The sequence below is a fragment of the Lolium perenne genome, chromosome 2 (genome assembly GCF_019359855.2).
Source record: "Lolium perenne isolate Kyuss_39 chromosome 2, Kyuss_2.0, whole genome shotgun sequence".
Taxonomy (NCBI): domain Eukaryota; kingdom Viridiplantae; phylum Streptophyta; class Magnoliopsida; order Poales; family Poaceae; genus Lolium; species Lolium perenne.
The window spans coordinates 10,376,876-10,393,668 of record NC_067245.2 but is presented as its reverse complement, the minus strand read 5'-3'; the positions used below and the strand labels follow the sequence as shown (position 1 = coordinate 10,393,668).

At 48.2% G+C, this 16,793-nt stretch overlaps 1 long non-coding RNA gene across 1 annotated transcript; it reads left to right on the top strand.

Annotated features, from left to right (window-relative positions):
• Positions 1-706: 706 nt before the first annotated feature.
• On the top strand, positions 707-1,169 carry LOC127329729 (uncharacterized). Its single transcript, XR_007868998.2, has 3 exons — positions 707-886; positions 964-1,017; positions 1,102-1,169. It is a non-coding gene; the product is annotated as an uncharacterized lncRNA (long non-coding RNA).
• Positions 1,170-16,793: the final 15,624 nt, after the last annotated feature.

Sequence of the window (16,793 nt, the reverse complement as noted above, 5' to 3'; positions counted from 1 at the left end):
TCCACGCACCATCCTCATGCCTCCGCCTGAGGCTCCTTTCGCCCAGCCCTCCAAGGCCGCTCCTGGCGCGCCGCCGGCCAAGACTTCCGGGGCCTCTTCTACCGCGCCGCCGCCCAAGCCCTCCAAGCTCATCAAGGGGAAGGCGACGGCCTCCAGCGCCCCTTCGGGCGGCCAGCAGCCCTTGGTGCTGCACGTCTCCAAAGCTGCCAAAAGCGCCAGCATGAAGGCCACCGGCCTCCTTGGCCGCATTACGGAGTTTCAGCGCCAAGGCCGGGATCTGGGGCACCTCCTGCCGTATGCCCAAAAGTGGAACGCCGCGGACATCACTCCGGCGACCCGCGGCATGGGCAAGGATCGGCTGCCGGCACCTGATCCTGTCGGGGATCGGAGCTCTGAGGAGCACTTCATGCGGCTCCGGGCTGCCGTAAAAGAGCTTGACAGCGCGTGGTATGACTCCACGAACAATCTAACGGTACGTTCTACTAACTTTCAACCTTTGCCGGTTTCTTTGTTTCCGGTTCTGCCTTATCTTTTCCTTAGTTCGTGCCGGTTTCTCTCTTGTCTATCTTCCCCAGTCCCCGAGTTTTGTGGTGAGGGCGCAGCTCTTAGCGCAAAACTTAACTTAAGATTTTAGCGTGAAACCGGCACTGCCAGTCCCCGAGTTTCGGGTTGAACCTCTTCTTCTTAACACATAATTTACCTTAGAAACGCGCAAAACTGGCGCTGCCAGTCCCCGAGTTTCGGGTTAAGAACTTTGTTCTTAGCGCAAAACTTAACTCATTTCTTCTTTTTCTTGAACAGGTCACCGCTGACACTCGGAAGGCCCTTTTCGAGGAGCTTTTGTGGGAGCACCGGGAGCTCGCTGAGGCACATGACAAGTGCCAAGGTAAGTTTTTGTTCCACCGGCATCTTTGCTACCGGAAGCCTTTTTTCCTTGTGATATTCATAATTTCTGTTCAACAGTGATCCCGGAAGCTTCCATCGATGCTCTGAAAGAGCAGCTCGCCGAGGCCCAACGTATTATTTTTTCCTTCCTTTGAACTTGGTTTCTTTTCATTTTTGCCAGTGTAACCTTGTTAACACTCTTTTTTCCGGTTACAGGGGAAAAGGACGAGCTCAACCGGCAGCACCAGGATGAGCTGAACGCCCTCAAGGCCAGCTACCAGGATCTCAAGTCTCAGCTGATTCAGCTGGGGCTCGATCACGCCAAGGCCCTCAAAGCCGCTGAAGTGAGCGCAGCGGCCAAGTTGGACGAGGCTCTGGAGGATGCTTCCAATGCCACTGTGGTGTTGCGGGCAGAGCTGGAGGAGATGGCCAAGGCCCGGAAGGGCGCCGAGGAGAAGGCCACGCGGCTGGAGGAGGAGCACAAGGAGTGCGATCAGCTGATCCTGCAGACCGACACACTTGCCCTCCGTAAGTTGTTTTCTTTTACATTTTGACTACTGCATACGAGCCTTTTTTCTTTCTACCCCATTCTCTTTCCGTTATCTTTCATTCCGGACTCTTTTCCTTCCGGTCTCTTTTTCTTCCGGACTCTTCTCCTTCCGGTCTCTTTTTCTTCCGGACTCTTTTCCTTAAACTTTTTCTTTCTTTGCATAGGCCTCTTTCCGGACTCGCAGAGGTACGCTGTCAAGAAGGTCGATGCGCAACGCAAGGACAAAGGCCAAGCGGATCTTACTGTGCCATGGACGCCGAAGGACCATCTGGTCGCGCTTAACGCGCGGGTGTCCCATATGCGCTGCATAGACCGCAATCTTTCGGACATCCCTGATGTAGCTACCCAGCTATACAGGACTTTGTGGCCTGGCGAGGCGGTGCCGGACACCTTCTCCCTCATCAGCGACCGTCTGAAAGGTGCCGGCAAGAGGATCCGCGAGTGGCAGTGCTCTGCTGCCCGTGCTGGAGCGGACTCCGCCCTCCGCGTCGCCTGCTCCTGGTACCCGGAGCTCAACCTGGACGCACTTACCGGTGTGCGCGAAGGTGCAGAAACGGATCTGGACCCGATCCTCTCCGCCAAGCGGCAGGATCGCGCGTACCGCATCGCGGAGTATGCCGACATGCGCACCTTCATCCCTCCCCCTCCTGGCGTTACGGACTATCTCGACGAGGAGGAGGATGAAGCCGAAGAAGAGCTTCTGGATGACGCTGATGCCGGTGCTGCTCCTCCGGAAACCCCTGCCGCATGATGATTCCCTTTGAAGTGTTTGCTCATTATATCTGCTGGTCCTGTTGCTCTAAGACAATATCTGTTAAATTCTGCCCCGGAATGCCGGGGCTTATGATGTAAGACTTAAGTTTGCCTGTGGTTGTGCTACAACATTTCCTGCCGGTAGGTTATACCGGTAGCTAAGTATTTAAGAGTTTGCCTTAGCATAATTTGCTTTTGGTTTTGATTTTATCCTGCACTGCAAAGATTTCTCAATTGCTCCCGCATCCAATTTGATGCATACTTGGTTCTTTTGCCTTGGCTCTGCCTGCCTTCTCTGGGCGTTCTTTGGCGTATGAGCACAAGGTTCTTTCACCAAACAAGCATCTTCTTGAACTTAGAAATAACTTTGAAATTTTGCAAAAAACCGGTTTAACCGGGGTTAATTAAATTTTTCAGATTGTTCTTTCCTGCTTTCCCTTTTCGCAGTTCATGTGCTTATCCCCTACCGGTTTATCTTGCTTGCCATGAAGCCGGTTTATGGACAAAGCAGTCGAAGACTCCGGTAGGATTTAGCACACTACTAAACCGGAAAGAAAAAACATTCAATAAGCAACCGGTAAACTGAAAAAATAGACAAGTTACATGCAACTTAAGTTGGGGTAGTCCCCGAGATTCATTCAAGGTTCCGGCATCTCTTATTCATAGCATATAAGGTACAAAAAGGAACTTCTTACACCACCACTTCAAGAGTAGAAAGGACGCAACAGAGCTACGTTCCATGGACGCTTGCTCTCCTCGCCGGACCTGTCCGCCTTTCCTTTCTTCCATTCCTGTGCATCTATCAAGTAGTATGCATCATTGTGAAGCACCTTGCTTACAATGAAGGGACCTTCCCACGGTGGCAAAAGCTTATGCCGGCCTTCAAAGGCGCTGCACCAGCGAAGTACAAGATCTCCTTCCCGGAAAACTCTTGGGTTAACCTTAGGTTATGATAGCGTCTTAGGTTTTGCTGGTAAATGGCTGTTCTTGCCAAAGCCAGCTCTCTTGCTTCTTCTAGCAAGTCCACATCGTTTTCTCTGGCCTCTTTGACCTCTTGCTCAGTATAGAGCTGTACCCTTGGTGAATCATGGATGATATCGGTTGGTATCACCGCTTCGCTCCATAAACCATGAAGAAGGGAGTGTATCCTGTAGATCGGTTTGGAGTTGTTCTTATACTCCACAAGATGCGATGGTAGCTCATCGAGCCAACATCCCGGTGACTTTTCCACCGCATCAATGAGTCTAGGCTTGATACCGGAAAGCACCAAGGCATTCATTCTTTCTACTTGGCCATTGCCCTGTGGATGTGCCACTGAGCACAAATCCAACCGGATGTTCTTTTCTTCACAGAACCTTTTGAACTCTCCTTGAGCAATGTTGGTTCCGTTATCGGTGATGATCTTTGTGCGGGTATCCATACCGCAAAATGACATCTTTCAAGAATTTCACAGCTGTATGCCCATCACACTTTGCGATAGGTTTTACTTCCAGCCACTTGGTGAACTTATCCACCATGACCAAGATGTGAGTCATGCTGCTTCTTGCAGTTTTGAATGGTCCAACCATGTCAAGGCACCAAACAGCGAATGGCCATGTTAGCGGTATTGTCTTTAAACCGGATGCTGGGGTATGGTTTTGCTTGGCGTACCTCTGGCAGCCGTTGCATTTTCTTACCAAATCCTCAGCGTCCTCCAAAGCAGTGGGCCAATAGAACCCATGCCGGAATACTTTTGCTACCAAAGCCCTTGATGAAGCATGATGCCCACATTCTCCTTGGTGAATTTCCTCAAGCATTTCTTTTCCTTCCTCCGGTTCCACACATCTTTGAAGGACACCGGTAACGCTTCTCTTGTACACCTCACCATTGATGAATGTGTAAGCTTTGGACCTTCTTTGTATCCTCCTTGATTCATTTTCGTCAGCCGGCAAGGTGCCGCTGATCAGGAATTCCTTAATAGGTTTAACCCATGATGGTATTTCTCGAACCAAAAACACCGGTGCATCTATCTCCATGCTATCTACCAGCATCGTTTCTTCCGGTATGGGTACAGCAGTCTCCGAGCCTACCGGAGCAGTCCCCGAGCCTACCGGAGCAGTCCCCGAGCTTGCCGGAGCAGTCCCCGGGTTCCCTTCATCGATATCCATGGGTACTACGTGTGACTCTGGTACAAAAATTGATTCTGACTCCGGGCTCGGTTTGATCGATGGCACTCTTAGGTGAGCCAAAGCTATTCCGGGAGGAATTTCTTGCCTAGATGAGCCCAACTTGGACAAAGCATCCGCGGCTTCATTTTCTGCTCGCGGCACATGGTGAAACTCACATCCTTCGAAGAATCCGGCAATCTTTTGCACGTGAAACCGGTACGAGGCCATGTTGGCGTCTTTTGCATCCCAATCTCCTGAGCACTGCTGTACCACAAGGTCTGAATCGCCATAGCAAATGATCCGGTGTGCACCGATTTCTTTTGCGACCTTAAGCCCATGGATCAAAGCTTCATATTCAGCGACATTGTTCGATGCCCTGAAATGTACTTGCAAAACATACCGGAGGTGGTCTCCTTTTGGTGAAGTAAGCACCACACCGGCACCTAGACCTTCCTTGAGCTTAGATCCATCAAAGTGCATCTTCCAGTATTCTATCCTCTGATCTGGCGGTTTGTATTGCATCTCCGCCCAATCAACAAGGAAATCAGCCAAAGCCTGTGATTTTATGGCATCTCTTCTTTCATATACCGGCACGTACGGTGATATCTGGATCGCCCATTTTGCAATCCGGCCGCTGGCATCTTTGTTGCACATGATGTCGGAAATTGGTGCTTCACTCACCACCTTCATGGGGTGTTCCTCAAAGTAGTGCTTGAGTTTTGTGGCGGCCATGTACACGCCATAAGTCATTTTCTGGAAGTGAGGGTAGTTTTGTTTTGAGAGGGAGAGCACCTCGCTCAAGTAGTATACCGGCCTCTGGACGGTTTTTTCTTCCTCTTCTCTTTCAACCACAACCACTACACTCACAACCCGGTTTGTTGCTGCTATGTATAACAGCATAGGCTCCCTTTCTAGAGGTGAAGCCAGTATGGGTGCTGTGGCTAGCATCGTTTTTAGCTCCTTAAACGCTGCGTGCTGAGGGGTCCGAGACGAACGTGTCGATTTCTTCATGAGAGCATAGAGTGGCAGAGCTTTGTCTCCCAACCTGCTTACAAACCGGCTCAGCGATGCCAAGCTTCCGGTAAACTTTTGCACATCTTTTAACTCTCGAGGGATAGCCATTCTTTCTATCGCCCGGATCTTTACCGGATTAACCTCTATGCCCCGGCTTGAAACCAGGAAACCGAGCAGCTTGCCGGCGGGGACACCAAAGGTACATTTTGCCGGATTGAGTTTCATCCGGAACCGCCTTAGGTTATCGAATGTTTGCCGGATGTCATCGATTAAAGTGTTTTTTACCTTAGTTTTTATCACGATGTCATCCACATAGACTTGCACATTTTTTCCAATTTGATCAAACAAGCATTTTTGCATACGAGCTGGTACGTTGCACCGGCGTTGCGCAACCCAAAAGGCATAGTGACATAGCAATAAGCCCCGTGCGGGGTAATGAACGCAGTTTTTATTTGATCTTCCTTTTTAAGGGAATTTGGTGGAAACCGGAATAGGCATCCAGGAAGGACAACAACTCACACCCAGCGGTTGAATCAATCACTTGATCGATTCGTGGCAAAGGAAAAGGATCTCTTGTGCAATCCTTTTTCATGTTGGTGTAGTCGATGCACATGCGCCACACCTTCGGAGCTTTTGCCTCCAGGTTCTCATCTTTCTTCTTTTCAACCATTACCGGATTGGCCAGCCACTCTGTGTGCGTGACCTCCACAATGAATCCGGCAACAAGCAGCTTGGTTACTTCTTCTCCTATGATCTTTCTTCTGTCTTCGACGAACCGACGCAGCTGGTTGCCGCACCGGCTTGGCATCTTTCCGGACGTTTAGAGAGTGCTCAGCCAGCTCCCTCGGAACACCTACCAAATCATCGATTGACCAGGCAAAGATATTCCGATTCTCACGGAGGAAGGCGACGAGCGCGCTTTCCTATGCTTGATCAAGGCCGGCGCCGATACGAACGGTGCGCTCTGGGTAAGCCGGATCCAGCACAATGTTCTTTGTTTCATTGGTTGGCTTGAATGCCGGTGTGCCCATGTTTTCACTCATTGCCGCCACACTCATTTGTGAGGATTGAGCCAGCGCAACAGCATGTCTGCATTCTTTTCTTTTCCTCCGCGATCACCAGCGATTCTGCTAGGTTTGATCCGGCAGATGCATTTTCAGTGAGATCTTATAGTTTCCCACCACGATCAATGGCCCACGAGGTGCCGGCATCTTCATCTTGAGGTAAGCCGTATGAGTGGTGGCCATGAAAGCAGCCAACGCCGGTCTCCCCAGCAATGCATGGTAGGGACTGTCCGAGATCCACCACCTCAAACTCCAGATTTTCCACCCGGCAATTGTCACGTCCTCCAAATGCCACGTCCACCCGAACTTTTCCTATCGGGGCACGGGACAAGCCAGGACGATCCCATGGAACGTTGTGCGCGTTGGCTGAAGCATGTTTTCTTATGCCCAGCGTTTGCATGGTGTGCTTGTACATGATGTTGATGCTACCGCCATTGTCTATCAAAGCACCTTGCTGAACTTCACTCGAGTTTGCGGCCCTTTCATGATCGGGTCCACAACAAGAGCATATCCACCCGGATTCGGCATGATCTTTGGGTGATCCTTGGATGACCAGGTAATCTCCTGATTGGACCACATCATGTACTTGGGAACTGCCGGCATCACAGCATTGACCTCCATGGAGCGCCGGTGTACACTTTGCCAGTCTGTTGGCTCAGTGACAAAGACAACACAGCACAGATGCGGATCTTCGTAAACATTCCGGCCTAAAGGTGCCGGTGGAGGTGGCTGGTTATCATTTTGCTCCACCCGGTTAACTTGCTGGTACTGCTGCCGGTTTGGCTGCACCGGTAAGGCGTTTGCCCGGTAAGTGGTGGTGGTGGCGGCAATTGTTGTTGCTGCCGCGGCATGTCTTGCGGTGGCCGCGCATCTTTCACTGTTCCTTTTTGCATCAAGTACTTGGTCCAGGTACAATCCTTCGTCAGATGGTTTGACGGATGTGCCGGATTCGGCGTGTGCCACCGGCAAGGTTGATCCATGGCAGCTTCCATGGTGTATTTCGCGGGTTCTTGCCAGTTCTTCTTCTGGACCCAGGGTTTCTTTTCCACCCATTGTTTCTTAGGACCCGCCCATGGCTGCGATCCGGTTTTTTGCCTCTGGCTGTCGCTGGCCTCAAAGTTTTCCTGCACAGCGGCAACTTGCTGCGGACCGTACCTTCGATCCGGAAAATCTTCCCTTCTTTTGTTATTCCGGTTGTCCCGGTGTTGTTCGTGGCGCAGCTGTTCCGGCTCCGGTTGCCTTTGCCGGTTGCGTTGGGTCTCCCAACGCATAGCTATCCGCCACACGTATCATCTCTGCCAACGTTGTCGGCATGTTGCGCTGCAACTTTTGCCACAACGGTGAACCTCTTCTGCATCCTTTGCTAAACCAAGCAATGGCTTGTGCCTCGATCACCCCCTCACAGGAGTTCCTTGTGGTGTGCCACCGGGCTAGATAATCCCGGTCTGTTTCGTTCGGGCGCTGCACGCACGGAGCAAGTTGCTGCGGCCTGTTTGGCCTCCGATAGGTGCCGCTGAAATTGCTCACAAAGGCCTCCTCAAAATCCAGCCAGCCATTTATGCTTCCTGCCGGCAAGTTGTTTAGCGATTCTTGCCGGTCCAACCAAAAACGATGGTATGATCCACACGGCCCAACGACTGTTTCCTCAACAATCTACTGATCCTCCACCGCCTGCAACGTATACCGCGGTCACGTAATCCGCGAGCCAATCTTCCGGCTTTGTGGTGCCGTCATACGTCTTTGTGTCACGGGGCAACATAAAGTTGCGAACTGGTGGTTTTTCTTTCATGATCCTTGGGCCAAAACACTTTGGACCTGGAGGACCTTCCTCCTCGATCATTTCTGACAAGTACACTCTATCCAGACGGTGCCTCGCATCCCGTTCCGGTAAGTATCTCTCTCCCAAGCGTTCCCCCAACGGGTTCCGGTATGCTGCCGGTGCAGTGGAATCGGCTTCATCGTAACATTCCGGTACCGCGGCCCTTGCCTGCCGGTACCTTGGGGGGTCCATTTCCTCCTCGTCGTACGCTGCCCTTGCAGCTCGATAGTTTTGCCCGGTCTCATATCTACCGGCATGATTGTTTCCGGCATAGCCTCTGGCATAGCCTCGCTCTGCCCCTTGGCTTTTTCTACCGGCATCGTGTTGCCCGGCTTGTTGCTTTCCGGCAAGAACCGGATCGTACACAGTCATCTGCTGCGCATTCACTTCTTTTTCTCTCCTTCTATCCGGATGGGGGGACGAAGCCTGCCCATGGGATTTGCTACCGGCATTCTTTGTTGAACGCGCGGATTTTGAGGCCGCTGCCTTGTTCAGCTTAGCCGGTGCTCAGCATTTTGCTGCTCAATGGTTTCCAGCAGCTCTCTAACACGCTCTTGCTGCTTTACCAAAGCCTCTCCGGAGCGACTCGCACAGCTCTACAGCGGCCTTAGCAGCTTTTATAGTTTTATCCGGGCTGCTATACTTAGGCTTTTCCACGATACTAACGTATGCGAGGCGCTCTTGCCGGTAAGAATCTCTTTGCGCAAATCTTGATCTAGGTTGCGAGCTTTTAGCCGGTTTTCCGGCATCCTAGCAGCATGCGCGCTAACAGAAGCAAAGCCATGGGCAGCGTTATACTCACGTACGGTTAGGTTCAGCTCGCGCTGCGCCCTGACGATGTCCTTGCCGCTCTCTAGCATCTTCGGCGCTGCGCCTCCAGCTCACTTTGAGCCGCTGCCGGATCGATGTTCTGCGCGATGGGGGTGGCGAGGACGTTCATCGCCGCCTGGAGCGGTGTCTCCGGTGGCGCGGATGATGCTCCCGCTGCGCCTGCGCCGCGCTCCAGCGGTGGCTTAGCCGCACGGGTCGAAACCGCGCGACCGGCACCTTCAGCCGCAACCTCCTTTCCTGCACCAGCCACACCGGTCATCATTACCTCGACGCTGCCGGCGGCGCGGCCAGCACAGAGCCATCTTGGCGGGTCCGGTGCCACCAGCACCGGCGAGAGGCGCTGGCGCACGGGGACGGTGCCGAAGTAGACGCGATGGCTGCCGAACTCGATGATGCGGCCGTTCTTGGGGAAGACACCGCCGTTGGCGAAGCAGCCCGCGTTGTCGTTGATGAAGTCCATGGCGTAGATGCTCTGCACCAACGCGGACACCGTACGTTCGCCGGAGATCTCGAGAACGCCCGCCCGAATGTGAACTCCATCAAGCGCCACTTCATGCCCCACGGTGGGCGCCAACTGTCGTCGTGGTGAACGAGCAGATGCCATAGGATGGCTTAGATTGGGGCCGAATGGACGCAAGAGGATTCGGGGGAGGGTTTGCGATCAGGTGGGAAGAGATTCCGGATGGTTTCCTCAAGAACTTGGCCAAGGCCAGAGGTTGAAGAAGAAAGACACAAGGAAGAACTCCCTCTAGATCACCATGTTCATAGATTCATACAAGTTACAGGCTTTTCCTTCCTACATACACGCGTACATACTTGCTTGCCCGTGAAGAAGGGCTGCCCCCTCTCCTTATATAGGGGAGAGGGTGGCTTACACTGCAAGAAACCCTAATGGCATCTTTGACTGGACAAACTACTTTACAGAGCTACTGTACAAAGCTACTTTAACGAGCTCTTGTACAAAGCTACTTTAATCATAGATGACACCGGGGCCTTCTTTTATCGAGTGGCGATGTCCTCCGGCTTCTTTGGACGTCACCTCTCTCTTTGGCGCCGGGGCTCTGAATAAAGTTACTTTGCTTGGCTCATCCTTGTCTTCTTGCTCGAAGAGAATCTTTGACCGGACACTGCCGACAGGCTCTCCTTTCCGGTATCTTCTATACCGGGTTCAAGATACCCCTTTGGGGATACCGGTTTAGCCTTGCTCTCCCGGATTCCTACTAGGCTTCCGGCAAGAACATTAAACCGGTATCTTGATGGCTCAAACCATCCGGTTTGGCATGCCTTTGGCATACCGGGGGTTATCCCCCCAACAATGTCCTTGGTTTCTACTCATAGTATTCATGGCGAAGTTTCTCCTTCGTTAAATTGTTATATGGTTGGAATTGGAAAATGATACATGTAGTAATTGCTATAAATGTCTTGGGTAATGTGATACTTGGCAATTGTTGTGCTCATGTTTAAGCTCTTGCATCATATACTTTGCACCCATTAATGAAGAAATACATAGAGCATGCTAAAATTTGGTTTGCATATTTGGTTTCTCTAAGGTCTAGATAATTTCTAGTATTGAGTTTGAACAACAAGGAAGACGGTGTAGAGTCTTATAATGTTTTCAATATGTCTTTTATGTGAGTTTTGCTGCACCGGTTCATCCTTGTGTTTGTTTCAAATAAGCCTTGCTAGCCTAAACCTTGTATCGAGAGGGAATACTTCTCATGCATCCAAAATACTTGAGCCAACCACTATGCCATTTGTGTCCACCATACCTACCTATACTACATGGTATTTTCCAGCCATTCCAAAGTAAATTGCTTGAGTGCTACCTTTAAAATTCCATCATTCACCTATGCAATATATAGCTCATGGGACAAATAGCTTAAAAACTATTGTGGTATTGAATATGTAATTATGCACTTTATCTCTTATTAAGTTGCTTGTTGTGCGATAACCATGTTTACTGGGGAACGCCATCAACTCATTGTTGAATTTCATGTGAGTTGCTATGCATGTTCGTCTTGTCTGAAGTAAGGGCGATCTACTCTGAGTTGAATGGTTTGAGCATGCATATTGTGAGAGAAGAACATTGGGCCGCTAACCGAAGCCATGTTCCATGGTGGAAGTTTCAGTTTTGGACAAACATCCTCAAATCTCTAATGAGAAAAGAATTAATTGTTGTTGAATGCTTAAAGCATTAAAAGAGGAGTCCATTATCTATTGTCTATGTTGTCCCGGTATGGATGTCTAAGTTGAGAATAATCAATAGCGAGAAATCCAGATGCGAGCTTTCTCCTTAGACCTTTGTACAAGGCGGCATAGAGGTACCCCTTTGTGATACTTGGTTAAAGCATATGTATTGCGGTGATAATCCGGTAGTCCAAGCTAATTAGGACAAGGTGCGGGCACTATTAGTACACTATGCATGAGGCTTGCAACTTATAAGATATAATTTACATGATGCATATGCTTTATTACTACCGTTGACAAAATTGTTTCATGTTTTCAAAATCAAAGCTCTAGCACAAATATAGCAATCGATGCTTTTCCTCTATGAGGACCATTCTTTTACTTTCAATGTTGAGTCAGTTCACCTATTTCTCTCCACCTCAAGAAGCAAACACTTGTGTGAACTATGCATTGATTCCTACATACTTGCTTATTGCACTTATTATATTACTCTATGTTGACAATATCCATGAGATATACATGTTACAAGTTGAAAGCAACCGCTGAAACTTAATCTTCTTTTGTGTTGCTTCAATGCCTTTACTTTGAATTATTGCTTTATGAGTTAACTCTTATGCAAGACTTATTGATGCTTGTCTTGAAGTGCTATTCATGAAAAGTCTTTGCTATATGATTCACTTGTTTACTCATGTCATACACATTGTTTTGATCGCTGCATTCACTACATATGCTTTACAAATAGTATGATCAAGATTATGATGGCATGTCACTCCAGAAATTATACGTGTTATCGTTTTACCTGCTCGGGACGAGCAGAACTAAGCTTGGGGATGCTGATACGTCTCCGACGTATCGATAATTTCTTATGTTCCATGCCACATTATTGATGTTATCTACATGTTTTATGCACACTTTATGTCATATTCGTGCATTTTCCTGGAACTAACCTATTAACAAGATGCCGAAGTGCCGATTCTTTGTTTTCTGCTGTTTTTGGTTTCGAAATCCTAGTAAGGAAATATTCTCGGAATTGGACGAAATCAAAGCCCAGGGGCCTATTTTTCCACGGAGCTTCCAGAAGACCGAAGAACACACGAAGTGGGGCCACGAGGTGGCGACACCACGTGGCGGCGCGGCCCCCGGGGGGCCCCCGCCGCCCGATGGTGTGGCCCCCGCGGATGGCCCCCGACTCTGCCCTTCCGCCGAAAAATAGCCACCGTGTCGAAAACCCCGGTGCGAGAACCACGATACGGAAAACCTTCCCGGAGACGCCGCCGCCGCCGATCCCATCTCGGGGGATCCAGAGATCGCCTCCGGCACCTGCCGGAGAGGGGAATCATCTCCCGGAGGACTCTACGCCGCCATGGTCGCCTCCGGTGTGATGTGTGAGTAGTCTACCCCTGGACTATGGGTCCATAGCAGTAGCTAGATGGTTGTCTTCTCCCCATTGTGCTATCATTGTCGGATCTTGTGAGCTGCCTAACATGATCAAGATCATCTATACGTAATTCTATATGTTGCGTTTGTTGGGATCCGATGAATAGAGAATACTTGTTATGTTGATTATCAAAGTTATGCTTATGTGTTGTTTATGATCTTGCATGCTCTCCGTTACTAGTAGATGCTCTGGCCAAGTAGATGCTTGTAACTCCAAGAGGGAGTACTTATGCTCGATAGTGGGTTCATGCCTGCATTGACACCTTGGACGATGTGAGAAAGTTCTAAGGTTGTGTTGTCTGTTGCCACTAGGGATAAAACATTGATGCTATGTCTAAGGATGTAGTTGTTGATTACATTACGCACCATACTTAATGCAATTGTCTGTTGCTTGCAACTTAATACTTTGGAGGGGTTCGGATGATAACTTTGAAGGTGGACTTTTTAGGCATAGATGCAGTTGGATGGCGGTCTATGTACTTTGTCGTAATGCCCAATTAAATCTCACTATACTCATCATGATATGTATGTGCATTGTCATGCTCTCTTTATTTGTCAATTGCCCAACTGTAATTTGTTCACCCAACATGCTGTTCGTCTTATGGGAGAGACACCTCTAGTGAACTGTGGACCCCGGTCCAATTCTCTTTACTGAAATACAATCTCTTTGCAATCTTTGTTTCTTGTTTTACGCAAACAATCATCTTCCACACAATACGGTTAACTCTTTGTTACAGCAAGCCGGTGAGATTGACAACCTCACTGTTTCGTTGGGGCAAAGTACTTTGGTTGTGTTGTGCAGGTTCCACGTTGGCGCCGGAATCCCTGGTGTTGCGCCGCACTACATCTCGCCGCCATCAACCTTCAACGTGCTTCTTGGCTCCTCCTGGTTCGATAAACCTTGGTTTCTTTCTGAGGGAAAACTTGCTGCTGTGCGCATCATACCTTCCTCTTGGGGTTGCCCAACGAACGTGTGAAATACACGCCATCAGACGCCGCCGCCGCCGATCCCATCTCGGGGGATCCAGGAGATCGCCTCCGGCACCCTGCCGGAGAGGGGAATCATCTCCCGGAGGACTCTACGCCGCCATGGTCGCCTCCGGTGTGATGTGTGAGTAGTCTACCCCTGGACTATGGGTCCATAGCAGTAGCTAGATGGTTGTCTTCTCCCCATTGTGCTATCATTGTCGGATCTTGTGAGCTGCCTAACATGATCAAGATCATCTATCTGTAATTCTATATGTTGCGTTTGTTGGGATCCGATGAATAGAGAATACTTGTTATGTTGATTATCAAAGCTATGCTTATGTGTTGTTTATGATCTTGCATGCTCTCCGTTATTAGTAGATGCTCTGGCCAAGTTGATGCTAGTAACTCCAAGAGGGAGTATTTATGCTCGATAGTGGGTTCATGCCTCTGTGAATCTGGAGGAGTGACAAGAACCACTAAGGTTATGGATGTGCTGTTGCCATTAGGGATAAAACATTAGTGCTATGTTCAAGGATGTAGTCACTAGTTACATTACGCGCAATACTTAATGCAATTGTCTGTTGTTAGCAACTTAATACTGGAGGGGGTTCGGATGATAACCTGAAGGTGGACTTTTTAGGCATAGATGCAGTTGGATGGCGGTCTATGTACTTTGTCGTAATGCCCAATTAAATCTCACTATACTCATCATGATATGTATGTGCATGGTCATGCTCTCTTTATTTGTCAATTGCCCAACTGTAATTTGTTCACCCAACATGCTGTTCGTCTTATGGGAGAGACACCTCTAGTGAACTGTGGACCCCGGTCCAATTCTCTTTCTTGAAATACAATCTCTTGCAATCTTGTTCTACTGTTTTCTGCAAACAATCATCTTCCACACAATACGGTTAATCCTTTGTTACAGCAAGCCGGTGAGATTGACAACCTCACTGTTTCGTTGGGGCAAAGTACTTTGGTTGTGTTGTGCAGGTTCCACGTTGGCGCCGGAATCTCTCGTGTTGCGCCGCACTACATCCCGCCGCCATCAACCTTCAACGTGCTTCTTGGCTCCTCCTGGTTCGATAAACCTTGGTTTCTTTCTGAGGGAAAACTTGCTGCTGTGCGCATCATACCTTCCTCTTGGGGTTGCCCAACGAACGTGTGAAATACACGCCATCAAGCATATTTTCTGGCGCCGTTGCCGGGGAGATCAAGACACGCTGCAAGGGGAGTCTCCACTTCTCAATCTCTTTACTTTGTTTTTGTCTTGCTTAGTTTTATTTACTACTTTGTTTGCTGCACTAAATCAAAATACAAAAAAATTAGTTGCTAGTTTTACTTTACTTGCTATCTTGTTTGCTATATCAAAAACACAAAAAAAATTAGTTTACTTGCATTTACCTTATTATAATGTCTAGTCCCGTAGTTGTTACTCTATCACCTGAGGAATCAATCTTCACCTTTAAACAAGGAGGAGAAGAGAATTTTAAAGAAGCATGGTCTAGAATTTTTGATGCTTATAGTAAAACTGAACCTAAAATGACCTTAAGTTTGCTTCTTAGTAATTTCTATTTCGGGCTTATTCTTCGCTATAGATATGCCCTAGATGCTGTAGTGGGAGGAGATTTCCTTCATTGTGATGGGGATCAAGCTTTTAATGCTATAAGAAAATTGATTACATCATTTAGCTCCGATAATAATTTTGATCCATCTCATGCTAGTATGAATAGTAGATTGGACACTATTGAAACAAATATATCCTGTTTAAAAGAAGTGTATAATCGAATTCGCGAATATTATGATTATGTCCCAATAAGCTTTGAACCTTCAATGTGGGTGCCTACTGTTAAAATTACTATTGGTGGTGAAACTTTTCCTGCTCGTTGTGATATTATGTCCGAGTTTTGCCTCATGCCTGAAAAAATTTATAAATCATTGACACTTTGGGGACTTACCGAAGGGGAGAAGAAATAACTCTTGCGGATAACTCTGTTGTAATTCCTATGGGTATAGCTGAAGGTGTTTTTACAACCTTTCTTGGAAGGACGGTATCCACTGATTATCTTGTTATTGAATGTGTAGGGACAGGACAAATCACACTTGGAAGATCCCTGATGAAACTCATGGGAGCAGTCATAGATGTTGGGAAAGGCACTCTAAATTTTACCTCTACACCCGGATGCGGTCATGTATTCCCTAGACCAAAGAGTAGGAATAAGAGTAAGAAAGGTAAGAGCAACACCCCTGGTAAGAATGCCGATGCACCACCCTTCGATAATACTTGATACACACTTTCTGCGCCTAGCTGAAAGGCGTTAAAGAAAAGCGCTTATGGGAGACAACCCATGTTTTTACCTACAGTACTTTGTTTTTATTTTGTGTCTTGGAAGTTGTTTACTACTGTAGCAACCTCTCCTTATCTTAGTTTTGAGTTTTGTTGTGCCAAGTTAAGCCGTTGATAGAAAAGTAAGTACTAGATTTGGATTACTGCACAGTTCCAGATTTCTTTGCTGTCACGAATCTGGGTCCACCTCCCTGTAGGTAACTCAGAAAATTAAGCCAATTTACGTGCATGATCCTCAGATATGTACGCAACTTTCATTCAATTTGAGCATTTTCATTTGAGCAAGTCTGGTGCCATTTTAAAATTCGTCAATACGAACTGTTCTGTTTTGACAGATTCTGCCTTTTATTTCGCATTGCCTCTTTCGCTATGTTGGATGAATTTCTTTGATCCACTAATGTCCAGTAGCATTATGCAATGTCCAGAAGTGTTAAGAATGATTGTGTCACCTCTGAATATGTCAATTTATAATGTGCACTAACCCTCTAATGAGTTGTTTCGAGTTTGGTGTGGAGGAAGTTTTCAAGGATCAAGAGAGGAGTATGATGCAACATGATCAAGGAGAGTGAAAGCTCTAAGCTTGGGGATGCACCCGGTGGTTCACCCCTGCATATATCAAGAAGACTCAAGCGTCTAAGCTTGGGGATGCCCAAGGCATCCCCTTCTTCATCGACAACATTATCAGGTTCCTCCCCGAAACTATATTTTTATTCCATCACATCTTATGTGCTTTTTCTTGGAGCGTCGGTTTGTTTTTGTTTTTGTTTTGTTTGAATAAAATGGATCCTAG